This window comes from Coloeus monedula, assembly GCF_965178545.1.
Source record: "Coloeus monedula genome assembly, chromosome: 3".
Taxonomy (NCBI): Eukaryota; Metazoa; Chordata; class Aves; order Passeriformes; family Corvidae; genus Coloeus; species Coloeus monedula.
The window spans coordinates 107112884-107130461 of NC_138783.1; positions in this window are offsets into that span (position 1 = coordinate 107112884).

The following is a 17578-nucleotide window of genomic DNA, read 5'->3' on the forward strand; positions in this document are numbered from 1 at the left end:
TGTTGCCACTGAAAAGTAGGTATTGGACAGTGTGATTAATGAAGGCAGAGTCCTTTTACTGATACAGACTTTGCCTCATTTGCTCTGAGTTCAGAACAGCTGAAAAACTTGGAACTTTCACAGTGAAAGCTCCTACAGGACAGTGTTTAGTGGTGTATTTTGAAGTTGTTATTCATGTTTCATGTTTAGTGGTGTGTTTTGAAGTTGTTAATCATGTTTTATGTTTTCATCAGCAAGGTTAATTAAACACCTTGTGAGATTAGATACAAGCTTGTATCCCATCTTTAGAATGGGAAGAGGCATGTTTGGAGTTTAGCTGAGGACAGTTTAACTCAAATTCTGTTAAGTAAACATACTTACATCAACTGGTCTGAGAAAACACCCTGAACTGCATGCATTTTTCAGATTGCATTTCAGATATGTGCATGGGATCATGTCATTAATCTTTTTCCCAGAGTTGTATCTTAGGATCTTTTTTTTCAGATTTGTGTTGGAAGATGCTTTTTTGATCTATGCATAAAGATCACTTGAGCTTTCCTCAACTTCCTTCTGTCCTCATTTGTTTTCTTTGATGACTGTAGCTGGAATGACTGTCTATTAAGACCTTGTCTGCTGTTGAAATTACCTAGGGTGTTAACTAAGACGAATTCCGAAGCTGACAGGAATAGCCACAGTTTGTGATAGTTTAAAGCAAGACTAAAACATAGCACTATAAGCGTTAGGTTTTTAGGGGCAATACACTGTATGGGTGCATAGGAAAAGGGGATGGAAAGAAAATTGGAGTTAATCTGATATTGTGGAAAGACATGACAAAATAGCACGTGAATATATTGCTCAAATATTCTAGGGGTTCAGAGAAAGAACTAACTAGAAAAAAGTAAGAATTACATATCAAAATACTATTTGTCTAACATAGATGCTCTCCTTCTACAGAAACTGTACATTTAGGGCTGTCCATTTTTCAGTTTTGATAAATTTTTGGCAGGGCTTCTAACACATATTTGCAACAGAATTCACTTTTCAATGCAGTGTGCCACCCTCACTTGAAAGGAATCTTGTCTCATGACAGAACAGTGCATGTAATCCCTTTTGACCTCCCTCTGATATGCCTGAAATGCAATGTAAAGAAACCTTATGTGAGCTTATGCTGCTAAGATAATCATATGCCTGAGATGGATTGGGATGTGTTAAACAGTTTTACAATAGACGAAAAACTGCTGATGAAATTCAATTAACTTTGTAGAGTACAAAGGAAAACAAGAGAAATGGACTTCAGGAATATGTTCTGGGAAAGTGTTAACCTATATAAAATACAGAACACAGGTGACAAACTTTTCCATATGAGTGAGAGCCAAACTTAATGAATATAGCTAATCAGAAGGATGATTAATAGGAGTGATGTAGATGGATGAAACACAGTTGGAAGGTACATCATTTGCTTGGTGCACCTGGCCATACAGAAATTAAATGGCTTAAAACTCCTCAGAGAACAATCGAGGAAGGTATAAGGAAGAATAAAGTAAGAATGAAGATTAATTTATGCTTCCTGTTCCCAATGGAAGACAGGCAAGAAAGCTGTCAATGTTCCCTGAAAGAGAGAAGGAAAATGTGAGAGAACAAACCCAGTTTGGGGGAGAGGGAAAATGAAGCTGACTGAGCTTTGATGTTAAAGACACAGTACTGCTTCAGCTGCACCTGAACTGATATTTTTGTTATTAATTTTTCTTTAAAGGAGAAACCTTAGAGTGAATACAGTTAGAGTTTTTCAATGCTTAAACAGGAAGATTTTCCATCAAGCACATATGCATTCATATATTCCTCCCCAGCTCTCTATTGCTCTGTAAGGTTCAGCTTGTTACACATGATGCATCTCAAACTTTAGGGGTTGCTCAGATATTGGTATCAATATCTGGCCAAATCTTGAAATCCTCTGCTACTCTTTTAGTGCCTGACACTGTTTAGGTGAAAGAAGCCATTACCATTAGGGTGGAGCTCAGTCCCGGGGTTACGCCAGTCACTGAAAAAAATTCCCTATCACCAACCAGGGAAAAAAACTCCTAAAAATCACTTTTAAAATTTCTCACTGAGTGTTGTGCAAACCAAGTCCAGGTTTTGGGGAGTCAGTGCAGAAAAGATATTCCCTAACTGGAATTTCCTAGCCCACCATTTTCTAGACTAAACTTCTGCTCCCTGTCCCTTGCTGCCCCTCTATTTTTTCCCCTCATGAAAACCTATATGATTTTTAAATAATTGGTATTGTTATGTAAAAAACCCAAAAAACTATGCAAGAAATGGCAAAGGACCTTGAAAGGACAAATTCCCTGGGAACAGTATCGCACGTCTAGCACTTCAAAGAAATGCTGGGGAGAAGCCAATGGAGTCTCCTCCCTCTGAAGTCTTTGAAGGACTGAAAACTGTTTTCAAAAGAGAGAAATGTTATTCTGCAAAAATAGATTTTAGGGTCCAGATTCTGATCTTACTTTTATTAGTGTGTATAGATGGGTAGATATTGACACAGGCAATAGAAAAATCTCTGTAATTACTCCACTGTAACTAAGATCATATTGTATATAAACCTATTCTGAAGCAGGTTGTGGATAACTTCAAAGTCAATTCAAAAAGCAGGCAGTTTTTCTCTTCTGAGACTAGTTCTCTGTTCAGTCACCAATAGAGACAAAAGCAAATCTCATGGCTGGGGCAAAATCTTAGAGTGACAATGTCATTGTACACCAAATGATCAGGATTGTTGGTACTTGAAAGATCTGTAATGCATGATGTTCATTTTGACTTAATTAAATTGAATAATAATTATTAATATATTTGAAAATATCAGTTTGTTTGTTGATGTTAATTTCTTTCCTAAAACTGGATGCTGCTGAGTGATTCAAGGCTGTAAATCTGTTGGACTAACATAGAATTGTCAAAATACTCAGTATCAATGTAAACATTGTGTAACAGATATTGAGCAATATCACAGTGTGGTTCTGTGGAATACTTTTAGTTTTGGCTAAACAATAAGAGACTCATGACCTGTCTTGGGCTCCAGGGACAGTTTTTCAAATGAGTTCTGACAGAAAACATCACAGATGGGAATACAGAGCTGCCAAAGGGTTTGATCAGGTTAAAATGAAAGGGAGAGGAAAGGGAGTATAGTTTTCATTCGAATCTATCTGTACTTAGCTACATAACTTAGGAACCTTGCTTGAGTCATGGTCAGTGGAGAGAAAAAGGGGGTCTTTAGGATGACTCAGGACTCCTGTGTGTCAGGGTCTTACCTACACTTTTCAGATACTCTCTGGAGACGTCTATTTCTCTCCATAGAAGTAGCATTGGGAAATAGAGGCTATTAATTGATCACCCTAATATATTATTTTTTAGATCTTTGCAAAAATCCTACTAATTTCTACTTTATACCTGTGGGGCTGAATTTAGAATTTATTTATTTTGGTGCTTTTGTCACAAAATAGCAGCCTACACAGAAATGAATTTGAGGCAGAGATTGATTTTGACTTCAAAGCCCAAATTGATTTACTTCTTGTGAAGTCAAAAGCCAGCTCATTCACTTATTCCTGTTCCTCCATGCCCTACACAGGAGGTGAAGTGAGTGAGTAGCTATGAGTGCTCAGTTCCTGGCTGGGATCAACCCACCACAATGATCTAAACTAGACTGGAGGGGCAGAGGTAAAGATTGCTGTGAGGCTCTCTTCTTCATAAGTATGCCCTAAAACAGAAACTTCAGAAATGAAATTGCTGTCAATATTCTATCAACCCCACTTGAAGAAAAAATTTTGAATGTTGTGTCACTGAGTGACATGATTCTGATTCTGCAGAGATGTCATCCCTGAATTCCTTTGTGATCAAAAGACTCAGAGAAACCAGTTCTGTGGAGAACTTGGAATATAGCTATAAATTCTTATGCCTAGATATCATATATGTAATTTTTTATTATTGTTATGATATTGTTTATACAATTATATGGGAAAATATTGTCAGGAATGGACAGGGCTTTTATCTGGGAGATTGTCTTTTAGTTTCATGTACTATCATTTCCAAAGATGACACTGCAAGGTGTTCTTTGTGAAAGTTCCCAGCTTGGAACCTCTAAAAATCTGCTGATTCAAGCTTATTTATGTATTCCAAACATAGTCTTTGGAATAGATAAATAAGCTCTGAGCTCTTGACTTTGAGGGAAAGATACTGGGAGCCATTCAGTTACTTTGTAGCAGGAGTCTGTCTCTGGAGTAGCAACTCAGACTTTTGAACAGAGAGCTTCTACCTATATACTATCCTAAGGATCTTCCTGGAGCAGCAAATAAGCAGTTTTTCCCTGTGTAAAAATATATGGCTTTAAATGTCTTCAAGGGTATGGCTTGTTTGCAGGCAAAACACACTGAGGGGTTGATAGCACAAGCTATCTACTCAAAATGTTTGTATTCACCTGTCATCCTTTATTGCTGACATAATAGAAGATAACTGAGTTCAGTACAATTTGGAGAGAAACAAACCAGCAGAAAGGCATCTTGCTTCACTGAGCCTGGGGTACAATGTGCATTTTAGCCAAATGCTTTATAGGCCATAGCAAAGCAGATGACAAGCAGGTCTGGTTCACCTTCAATTATTTATCATATATTGTTGCATGATTTTGCCCATCAGTAGAAATAATTTAAGAGCATTTATAATCCCACAGACATTAGTCTGTTTTTTACTGGTAAGATCAAATACCAAAGGAAAGCACATTGTGCCTGCCAGAGTGAGAAAGCAGTGATGGATTTAAAATTTTTTATGCAGTCCTCAATGTACACAAGATCCTACTACTCTGAAGAAAGTGGAAAGCAAACATCAGGCAGCAATATCTTCTCTCAGTGAAATTCCAGGCAGTGTGCAAGCCAACAAATTCTATTTATTTTTTTCAGGAAGCATACCCTGCTCCCTAGACAACTTTGCTAACTTACCCGTCCTTGCTTTGCTGCTGGTGCCTGCTTTCTGTGCACACTGCAGTGAGTAAGCAGAGCCCAGCATCTTCTTTTTCATCAGTTTCCCAATACAGCTTTTCTGCCCACCACATTTAAGACTGCAGGGCCATTTTGAATGTGCCAGAATTGCTGTGTGATATTTTTCCATTATTTTTTCTTTTCCACACAGGGACCGAATGGTTTCTTACAAACCATCAGTGGTGTTATGCATAAGCATTCTGCACAACAACAGCTACAGGAGGGGAAGAACAAAGGAAAAAGTTAGTCTAGATTCAGATAATTGTCCAAACAATATCATGTTAGGTTGTATAGTCATTTAAGAAGAGCAGTTATCTGGACTATTTGCCTTTGTAAATACTCTGTATTAGTCAGCAGATGGCATTCATTGTACATTAACTATTTTACCAATATTACCACATCTACTTTAAAGCACAAAGCATATGGTTTCCTCAAAGAGACACATTATTTCCTCATTTGCAGTTCAGTGTTAATTGTGAACTATTTAGTGACAAACAAAGAAGGTAATTTTTCATCCCCATTTACTTTGAGTAACAGATTAAATAGAGTCTAACATTGTGAAAAATGTAAATAAGACCCATGACACTAAAAGGGTATTCAGAGTAATAGAAGGTCACACATTGGCTTTTGGCAGGAAACTCAACAGCAGTGCAGAAATATTTTGGATAAGACTAATTGAGAGGTTTCAGCAAAGTGCCAAAAGGGGAAAATATCTTTTTTCGCCCCTCAACATTAGTTCAGATAGAAAAAAAATCACTTAAAATGGCTTCAAAAATTTTTTTTGCATTTTCATTGTTAATGCAGGCCACACTGGAATGGTGATAGCATATCCCAACCTCACAAAAGTGCTGATAATCTGCACAGACTGCCCTTTCAGTATCTCTGGGGAGGAGTCTGGCTGTTCCACACAACCCTGATGCACACGTTGTTCTCTGGCATGCCTTGAACCTATGCTCATACCCATCTGTCTAGATGGCATAATGCCTGCTGCTCATAAGGTGTCATATCAGTTTTGATAGTGCATAAGTGCCAATTAAAGATTGCTTTGCAGCTAGTGTAGAATGTGAAAGTGTCATTTTCCTTTACAAGGGGAATGTCCTAGCAGAAAGTAACAATAAAATGAAGCCCATGTTCCTCAGCCCTTTTGATTACAGTTACTAATAGTATTTTGGAGACACAAAAAGCAAAATTAGCACAATAGGAAATTTGCAAAATTATCATCTATTTTCACTCATTTCATGAATGAATTTACCATACTTTATAGTTTTATTTTTCAAAGATTTCTTTGAATACAGAAATAATTTTACAATTGATAATTTAATAGATTAATACCAACCATTAAGGACACACACACACATACACACACGTGTATATATATACATTTGATTACACACGTAATTTATTTCCCTTTTTCCCAACCCCTGCTATTTCATTATGCAAATTCTAGTTTTAAATAGTCATGAGCAAATTGAGCTTGTTCCTCATGCAAAGTCTTCAGACTGTACATGCTTTCAACCCATTCATCAAATTCTGCACTCATGGAAAAGGTTTTACTCAAACAACCATTACTGGGAATGTATTCATTTAAGGTAGGAGAATATGTATTCCAAGAGCTTTTCCTCATCCTCATTTTTCTTCTTCTAATTGTTGTTTGTGATCTTCCTCAGACAGAATTATAGATGTATGTGCTTAAGAGAGGATAAACTCACCTACTTTTTCATTTAAAAGATCTTATAGAGAAGTCTGAAGTACAATAGGATTTAATTATTACATGCTGTAATCCCCTATTAGGTGGCTCAGTGTAACAATGAGATAAAGCACTGTCCTAAATGGTAGTTCCTATTACACATGTCAGTAACCCATATCCACAGGGATGTCACTACAACATCTAGAGGCCAAGTACCCTGGGTTCTGGCGTGATGTTCTTAGTATGCACAGGAGCCAGCTGGCTCTGCATTTGGGAGTCAAGCTTGATGAGTCTGGATGGCACACAGGCAAATACTTTACTTTCATAACCTTTTTTTCATAGTGCAAAAAGACCATGGTATTGCATAGGAAAGCTCCTTCCTGCCCACCTTTCTCTATCCTAGCAGGAGAAGGTTCTTCTCCTTCACATAGAGGAAACAGGTGAAGGAGCTCACATCAGCCCAGAGAAGCACCCATGACAATTGTTATATTAATGATTTTCTCACAGGGGAAACTTTTTCTCAGCTGAACTAGACATTTGGCATCTGGGCAAAAATCACCAAATCACTTGGTGTTTTTTTTAGAAATTGGCAATACTTTAAGGCACAGTATAGTTGGTAGCTATATGCTTGTCCTGTACTTCCAAAGAATTTTGCTTATGTCCATATGAAGCTTCTAATTCATAATTGCAGGAAATGTTTTTGCACTGAGCAAAATGCAGAAACATTTCAACAGACATATGTCTAAAATGGTCCTTCTTAACCTTTAGGAGGCAATCTCAGAGCTTTGGTGATGACCTGTGCTATTTTTCTGAACCAATTAAGAAACTTTTTAGCTGCATATACTTGACATTTAGGATATATGTACCCCATGGTACTGACATGTCCACAGCTTCTCCCCAGGTGAGGATATATAGAATATTTCAGGTCACTGGCTCTCAAATATGTTTCAGAGCTGTTCAGTGAGCCATGAGAACTCAGTCGGAGTGATCACTGGTTGTTGATTAATAATTACAGCAGTAGCTACTGTGACCAGTTGGAAAATGCCATCCATGTTAGGGACAACCATGTCATCCAGGAGTAATGCCACTGTGTGTTTGTTTATGCCAGACTTCTTGTGCTGGCCTGAGCCTACAGATTCAGGCTAGTCCTTTCTTTATTGTCATTATACATTTGAAATGATTATCCCTGGATTCCTCCCACACAGGCCATAAGGTGTGTCTTTATGGTCTGTAATTACTGGGGATAGGAAATGGAACAAATAAAGACACAAGCATCAATGACTATCAGTTGAGATGGGGGAATTTTTGTCTCCAAAACCAGTTTCAGGCTCTGCAGGTTCCAAGAACATAAGTTATGACAGAAACAGAAAAGAGCCATCTGGTCCACTTTGTCTGCATATTTGTGCTGCTCTGAATCCCAGCTCTTAGTTTTTCTCCAAATTTTCCTTATTTTCCTTTCCTTCCACAGATATCATTTGATATTTGTCACAGACTGTACAACCACTTGCTTTCATTATTTTCTTGGGTAATTTTGAAATTTTATACCTGACCTCTGTGCCTCATTCTCCTCTATTGTGTTACACATGTTTTCTTTTGGTTCATATTTTTCAGTTAGCATTCTGCAAAACTTTCAGCATTTTACTGGTGCAAACTACCTTAATACATATTGCTCAGTCTGGCCTAAGCTTTTGCAAACTTCTGTGATGTGATCTTTCAGCCTGATCTATTTTTTGCATCCATCACTCAAAAGCCATTGTTGGAACTGTAAAATTTATTTGGTTATATCCTTTTTATTCCAGCTCACGGTTACTGTATTATATAGAGATCAGTAGTGTGACTTATATTTAGAAAGACCACCTTTGAAATGGAGCTAGGAATATCTCAATATTAGAGATAACAATGTCTTTACAGCTACACGGTCTCCCTCCCACTCACATTCCTCTCATTAACTTGACACAAAATCCATTGTTTCAGAAGCTCTGGATACAAGCCTGGCTCTGGCACTGTGATAGAAATGTCTGAACTTCTGAACATTTGCATTTCTGAAGCAGTCAGATTCCAGAAAGACATACTTGAAGGACATCAGACTACAAACAGCTGAATGTTATGGGAACACTTCAATTATTACTAATACAAGATGAAGTGATGGGTAATAGAATCATAGAATATTCTGAGTTGGAAGGATTGAGTCCAACTGCTGGCCCTACACAGGACACTCCAAGCATCACACCTGTGCTGGAGAGCATTGTCCTAATGCTTCTGGAGCTCTGTCAGACTTGATGCTGTGACCACTACCCTGGGGAGCCTGTTCCAGTGCCCAACCAGCCTCTGAGTGAAGAACCTTTTCCTGATATCCAGTCTAAATTTCCCCTGACACAAATTTAGCCCATTCCCATGGGTCCTATCACTGGTCACCACAGAGAAGAGATCAGTGCCTGCCCCTCCTCTTCCCCTGATGAGAAAGTTGTAACTGCAATGAGGTCTGACCTCAGTCTCCTCTTCTCCAGGCTGAACAAAGTGACCTCAGCTGTTCTTCACACAGCTTCACCTCAAGGCCCTTCACCATCTTCGTTGCCCTCCTTTGAATGTTCTTTGATAGCTCAATATGTTCTTAAATTGTGGCACCCAAAACTGCCCACAATATTCAGGGTGAGGCTGCCCCAGTGCAGAGTAGAGCTGGACAGTCCCCTCCCAGGTGTGGCAGTGATGCTATTCTGTTGATTGGGCTGGAAGGTCATCCACCATTAGAAAAACAATCATCACTCAAGTTAGATGTGTTTAGCATTTGAAAAGTACCAGGAAGAGTGGCTGCTTTTCTTAATTTTTCTGCTGCTGAGCAAAGGACTTTGTTGATATGAACACCTTTAGTCAAGAGATGAGTAAGCGACAGAATTTAGGTAGCATCATCAACATTTCCAATTTATTTGAATTTTAAATTGATAGCTTTCTTCTATATCCTCATGTTTACTAAAGTTTTAAAGAACAATTAATTCATTAGAGGATGGATGTAACTGTGAGCAGCTTGGTAGGTAAGATATTGTGTGGAAAGCTTCATTTCAGCTCCACCAGAGGCTGAGTGGTTCAGTGAATCCTTTTCCTCCTCTATGTCTCAATTTTTCAATCTGTAGAAATAAAACATGTACCGTCTGTTATTGTTGCTGTCTAGTCATCTCTTCTCCCTGATATGTGAACAACCTTAGGAGTAAAGGTGCTCTTGACTAAAGGTGCTGTTTAAGTGTTGCAGGATTTTTTCCTGCCTAAGGGAAGACATCCACAGTGTTTATTAATAAAATCTTCACATAAATTGCTCTGATTTTAGACTGCTAGTGCATTCAGTGAGAGCCATGTCACATGTTTTTGAGGTAATTAGTTGACTTCACAGTGTACCAAAAGTAATCTGAGTGGCCAGTCCAGATGAAGTTTACACAGCAGGAGTGAGGTGAGCTGCCTGTTTCCTCAAGATCTGGTGTTTGTTTTGATGCTTTGAAGAGGTTGGTCTGCATCCTATCCATTTTCTCTACACAAATATAACAAAGCTGTAACTAATTCTTTTGAGTCACAGACATTCAGGACAGAAGAAAAAAAATTTCTTCTGATTTGATTTGATTAATTTCTCCAGCCTTTATATGTGAAATTTCTTTTTGTAAAAGCAAAAATGAGGCTGCAAAAATGTCTTTAAAAGAAGAGCACAGGTAATTTCACCACTTATTGTGGTAATGAGCCTCTCTGCAGTCAACCCACTGAATATTTTCTGCAAGAAGTGGCCAGCAACATCAATATTAGAATCAAACACACTGACCTATTTCACTACAAAAAGAATAAGTGTAATTTATCATTTAAAGACTTTTCAATATAGAGGGAGCTGAAGTTATTGTTTAAGTGAAAATGCACTATGACAATAATCCAATTTCTGATATCTGTGATCTGCTATAAAAGAAAAATGCTCTTGATGGCAGCAGAATTTTAGTCATAGGCATGTAACTCATGTCAGCACTCCGATTAAGTATTTTGCACCACGTCTCTGCCACATGTAGGATGCTGAACAAGCTTCTGCAAGCTAAGTCTCAGCTATGACATTTCTTGCACTCTTGGTTTTTCTTTTTGTTTTTCTTTTTTTTTTTTTTTAATTAAGAAAACCCATTGAGTACTAAAACGTAACTGAAGTGGATAAAATCACATCAAAATCTTAATACTTTGAGGATGGTAAAAATGACAGCCTTTAGTGGAACTGGATTTTTTTCTGTCATTTTGAACACTCTCATATACGAATTTCAACTAAATAATCTCAATGAAATGAATGGAATGATTTATTATAAAAAATTAATTTGTGCTCTTCTTTATGTGAGGAAAGTAGGTAGAAGAAGTGTAAGCTTCATATGAGTTCCCCTTGGCAAGAAAGATGTGCTTTTTTTTCTCTTTTGGATTTTTAAATTTTTTTTTCTGTATATTTCCAGTTTTCTACTGTGAATCAAGAACTCATTTCTTATCAAATTCATATTGAAGATATGGAAGAGATTGCATAGATACATGAAGTCAGATAAAGACAATGAAGAAGTCAGATCCAGTATGAAAACAAGCTAATGTTAACATTTTCAAAAGTATTTCTCTGGGAAAAAAAAAAAAAGTAAGAATAAAAAGAAATTATTGTTGGTTCATTCTAAAGGTGCCTCTAGCCAGAAAAAAACTTTATTCAGATTATAGGTGTTTAGGAGTAAACCTGAAGAGCCAAAAGTAAATGGGAATTTAAACTGAAATTTTTTCAGAATCTCTTAACTCACTTCTCATTCTCAAGCATCCTGCAGTTTCTAATTTATTACTCTTTGTAATACATAACTACAGGGCTGGAAAACTCTCTTGCTTCTTCTCTACAAATAAGTAATTGAAACCAAGCACTTGGAAAGCCTTGGTTACATCAAGTGGTGTCAGAGGAAAATAATTAAAATTCAAGAATGATCTTGCAGAGGAGAAAAATTGATATATTTCAAATAATATTTTCAGTAAACGGAAAAAGACCTGGGAATAAATAGCTAATAGATAACTATAGTCTGAAAAATTGAAACTGACAGAAGCTTAGTGAAGGCTGGATGTGTCAAACATATTCTACACCATTCTTTTTGGAGGGGCATAAGCATCCTAGAGTAATTGTCAGTCAAAACCTGTCTTTTTGAAAGGAAATTATATGCATGGCCTGTGGACAGAGGGAAGTGTCACTGGTAGTTTTGAGGAGTCTTGTGCATGGAAAGGAAGCTGAGGGACTGTGGAAACCATCAGTGGAGTTCAAGAGCAGACTTGGGCACCGGTGCTTCTTTACAGTACTGACACTCCCACTCATCTGAATGCTGTCTCCATGGATAATTTCGTGGTTTGTTTTTTTCATCTCACAAGTAACTATGGGCCAAACTTCTCAAGCTGTTCCATGTTAAAAGGGCTCAGGGCTAAGTGTGCTATAAAGATGTTGAACAAAGTTATGAGTCCCATGACAGCACCGTGCTTCTACTTTACCCTTGCTTCTGGTAACCAATGAGAACAGCTACTGGGATTCCAAACGTGCCCCTATTAATCAACACACACTAGCTGTTAGTCATCACATCCCACTGATGTTTCCTGGGCAGCAAATAACTGAATATTTTTCACTGAGGACTTTAGTTCAACATTTAAAATTTTCTTCTTCTGTGCTACAGAAAACAATCCCTCCTTTTTTTTTTTACAAAAAAATGGCTGTAGTAAGTTCCCCCAGGATTGTCCCAAATATAAGCATGCTGTAGAAAATAATCTTTCCTGAAAAGCAAGGAGGAGAACACTGTTGGGAAAAAGAAAATCCTATGTGGCTGTGGTATGTGCTCACCTACGAATTAGGAATTCATTAGCTGTGCTACTGACCATGGCAATGAAGGTAGGTTAACTCAGTCTTTACAAAACTTGCTTATTTGAAAAAAGGAGATGGAGAGCTAAAATATCACCTGGAGATGGCAGGGAAGGGAGTCTTGGGTAGATCTTGCTCCTGATGCCACTGTGACTGCCCCATATGTCACCATTTCTCCTTCCAGCAATGGCACTAGAAATCCATGATTTCCAAGATCCTGGTACAGGCAATGACCTATAGCAATAGGCCTGTTCCTTACTTCCATTTACATATCCACACTGTTGGACACTATTTATTGATGCAATTATTTTTGTCAAAGGAGCAACGATATCCATCTGGGCTTTGATGGAGGACATGCTTCTTTAAGATAGCACTGCTGTCTATATCCTTATATACCCTTATATCACTGTCTCTTGCTGAAGCAAAATTAATTTCTACACGTTTTTTCCAGAAATATCATGTCCATTTTTCTGAACAAACAGATTTTGCTTTCATTTCTGTCTCTTAGGAAATCTTATTTAAAGGTTTTTTTTCCCTTCCAAACTGACACATGCAGTTATTTCATTTCCATACATAATATGATTTCTTTTCATGAGAAAACAGGATTAAAAATTATTATGTAGATTGCCTTTTCTGTCCCACACCTGTGTGTGAATGATCAAACCAGATTTGCAATTTCCTTCTACTCCCACCACACCCAGGGTTTTCTTTGTCCGAACTTTTGGTATTATCAAAATATGCTGTACCCACATATTCATTTTTCTTCTTGTTATTTATTGATGTTGCGTATCACTTCTTGACTAAGAGTTTCTGAATTGTCACAGAATCATAAAAGACCTTAACAATATATTGTTCAAGGAGCCAGGCATTTTATCTTGAATTATGTCTAGTCAAGCAAATCCTCTGACTTCTATCTGGTTTTAGCTAAGGCATCAACAAATACCTCTAAAACACTCCTGCCTTTCGTTTATCTCTCCTAGGTCAGCAGTCTTTACAGTGTTGTGTGTCCTCACAATTAATTGCACTGCGTTGCTGAAGATTTAAGATGCCTAGAGGAGTGTCACTGGGTGAAGGTAATTGGTGTCCTTGCGAGTGTTTGCTGCTAAACTGTCAGGAGAGGGTCACGAGAGGCTATGGCTCTGTGTGCCTCTCTACCCTAGCTGAGCTGGTACTGAGATTTGTGGGACAGCCAACTTCAAATGCACCTTGAGAGCTCTTTGAGAGATAGGCTGCAGTATCCTGGGTCCGGAATACTTTTCTGACAATCAGAGATGTTAGCAAGACCAAGATGGAACCTGATTTCTGCCTGGGACAGAAAGCATTTTGAATGGGTTCTAGAACCCATACAGTCCCCTGAATGCAACCCGTATTGTTCAGTGAGTGTAGGGAACTAGAACTGTCACATAACTCTGCTTTTTCAGCTACAAAACTCTGACAGCCTGACCTCTTACTGCAGTCCTGAAAGCTAAAGCACAAACTCCTCTGGTCATCTACCTCATGGAGTGCAGCTTCTTGTATCTGTCTTTTCTGTGGCCAGCATTGCTTTACTCCTAACTCTCTGCATCACTGTTGTCCAAAAGCTGACACTCCTGCCTGTCACAGAGCTATTTGTATCTGTCTCACAAGTCTTGCAGAAGCAAGTTTTATACTTTTTCTTTCTTTAATGTCTACTTCAAATATTTATAAGTAATCTGATTATTCATCGTGTTCTCTCTTTGAACAACTGATTGATGGTCATACTTCTTTCGTCTTCTTTCTCTGACTCCCTAGTCCTTCTAATCCTATTTCTGGCTACACACCCTGTATCCTTCTCTAACAAACCATAGTTCTCCTCGTGCAATTCCCCCCAGTAACTCACTTTATCCAGGAGGCACATGCTATTTTAAGAACTGTGCAGTGTCACTTTATGGATTCCTCTCATGCTTGTGACACAGCTTTACAGTTTTAACTTTCATTGGGAAGACATGGTGTCTGCTTTGCAGAGGGAGTGGCAAGGGACTGTAAAGGATGGGGCTGCTACAGACTCTGGACTCTGGATTTTATACCATGTGTGCATGTCCTCATTTTGGCCAAGGACTGGGTTAATTTTTCAGGGGGGACAGGGCCTGGAGTGGGGGAATGGAGGGGACATTAGGGGACGGGCCTGGAGCTGTGTGGGTGTGGCCAAGACCCAAATATTATTCCGTACCATAGAACATCATGCCCAGTACATAAACTGGGGGAAAACATCAGCAGCCTCCAAACACTGCTCAGGGATGGGTTAACTGGACATTGGTCAGCAGCTGCTGAGCAATTGTATTATACATCATTTGTTTCTCTTGGATTTTTTTCCTCTCTCTTTTTCCTTTTCATTGTATTTGTTGTTATTATAAAATTTATAATTAGTATTGTTGCCATTATTATTATATATTTATAATTATTATAATTATTATTATTATACTGGTTTTATTTCTATCCATGGGTTTTACTTTTTTATTTGCAATTCTCCCCACCGGGGGCAGCACTTCCACAGCAAGGGAATCAGCCCAGCTACACCAGGAGTAACAAATGAAGACACAGGTGCTGAAGGTAATTTCCATGGAGACCTTAATTCAAACAAAAGACAGGGGAAAATTCTGAGGGGTATTGGCAGCAATTAACTGTTTTGTAGCTCTGCAATATTTTTTAGGAGATTCAGCAGAAAAAGCTGTGTTTAAGAAATTCTCCTTGAACACTTGTTCTACTTGTCATGTGATTTCCAAGGGGCTAAAGTTGGAAACAAGATCAACAGTGATGAGAACCTGACTAATATGGAAATGACTTGAAAGGCTGTATTGGACTTAGATTTTGGAGATCGAAGCAGTTCATTGTGAAGTCCTTTAGCCCACAGAGGAGAGATCTGATCCTGGGTGAATGGTTATGTACACCACAACTGGGAACTATAAATATACTTTGTTCACAGCTAATCAGTTCAGAGAGATGTGTGTAGTACAAAGGTTTGGTCCAATTAACACAGTCTGTTGACTTTCTATATAGAGGATTTAGCAAGGACTGTGATTAAGCTCAGAAATACATGCCCCTTGAATGATTTCTCTGCCTCAGAAGGAAAAAGGCACAGGTGAACTTTGTTAATGGAGGAGGACAAATATATTAAAGCAAGATCTACTGTGCCTTTGATATGTATGCAAGAAACAGAAACATTAGAGCTGTTCATTGTCATATCCAAATTATATTTTAAATTACTCTGAGTATAGGTGCATTCTATAGCACTTATATTATATACTTCTGTCCCTGTGTAGAAATAGAATTAATTTTTTTGTCTTTACTGCTAAGGGACATATTGTGATGTCTATACCAGCAAGAGGAAGAAGGTGCATATCCATCACTTTTGCTTAGAATTTGTATTCTAATAAATAATCATGTTAATAATTCTAGAATAATTTCAGATCCCTGTATCTAAGAGTCCTTCAATGGAACTCTAATAATTTATGGAGCCTGTTGTGTTCCTATTGTGGATGCTAAAAGGCAGGAGCAGAGGAATTTTCCAGCTGCTGAAGCATTTGTGAAGTTTTTCCTTTCTCATGCTTTAGCTGAGACACAGAGAAAGATGGTTTGGTAAACTATCCACAGGTGCAGGCTGTTGTGAGAACAGTGGAATTGTTTTCAGTCTTGTGAGAATAATATTTTGAAATGGGTTGTTGTTATACCACTCAGCCACTCACTGTGGTGGGTGGCTAGACAAGGGGCCAATCACGTAATTTCTCTTTTGCGATCCATGCTATAAAAGATGGGTTTTTGGCATTACAGGGGTCGGCTTTGACCATCTTCTCTGACCTGAATGCACGTTGTTTTTCGCCATCCCTGGGTGCAACAGTGACATTCCTATGTCATGTGTAACATCTGTTTTGAAAATCTATCTGGATACAGAGAAATACTTGCACATTAAACCCATGGCCTTAAGGATGTATGAATCCCATAGGAGTTTCACAGCTAAGGCAGTACATTTTTTTATCTTTCTAGAAATTCTGGAGCAAAACAGTGTTGAAAATGTGGGAGAAGTGCTGAGTGAGAAGAGACAAAGTGGTAGACCTGTAAAGACTGGCGAAGCTTGTTGACCTTTATGAAGTGTGGCTCTGTGGAATCTCTCTTCTTGAAGGAGGCAAAATGTGTGGTTCCAAATTTGTAAGCAAGTTTCCATGGTGTGAACAGTACCATCTTAACTGCAGACTCAGAGCTTAAGGGAAATTCACCCCAGACTTCTGGGAAATGACTAAAGGATATTTCCTTTGGGGGAAGTCAGTTTATGAGACTGATTACTTCTGAAAAGTCAGCATAGTATGTCCAGCCTTGTTTCAAGTACACATCCATCCTAAAACTCATGGTGTGTAATGTGTTATCAGGTATCCTAATGATACAGTTGATGATGTAGTTCTACACCAATCAGTTTTTCATGGTTATCCTTAATTATGCCAATGAAAGCAAAAGTTCTTGGATCTCTATTTATGTTTGGAAAATTATTGGTTTATTTTCTCATCATTCTTTCATCATTTACTGTCAGCAGCCTGGGGAGTAAATGTTTAGATGATTTTTAGATATGTTTGGGAAATCTTTTCATTTTACATGTGATGGGCCTTAAGCACGGAATCATGACATTTTCCTGATGAGCTGAGATGCAATTCTGTTTTAAGGACAAAGATAAATATGTCCTTGTTGTCTGTAGAGACAGGCTTTGTTACTGATCAGACATGAAGTGTACCTTGGTACCTAACAATATTCCTCATATTTCTTAGAGAAACCTATTTGCAAATGTAAATATTCTGCCAATGATAACTGATGCCTGGGAAATATGTCAGCAAAACTTAATTTGTTTACTCTATGTAATTTGTTTGTTAATGAACTGTGTATGAATGGAGCACAATCTCAGCATATGCATTTTCATTATTCAGATTATTTGTTGAAATGTGTTGTTGACAGGGGTTGCTGCTCCTTTGTGATTAACTCATTAAACAAATTTGTTACTCACTATTTTTAAAATAAGTTGTTCTGCTTCAACACAAA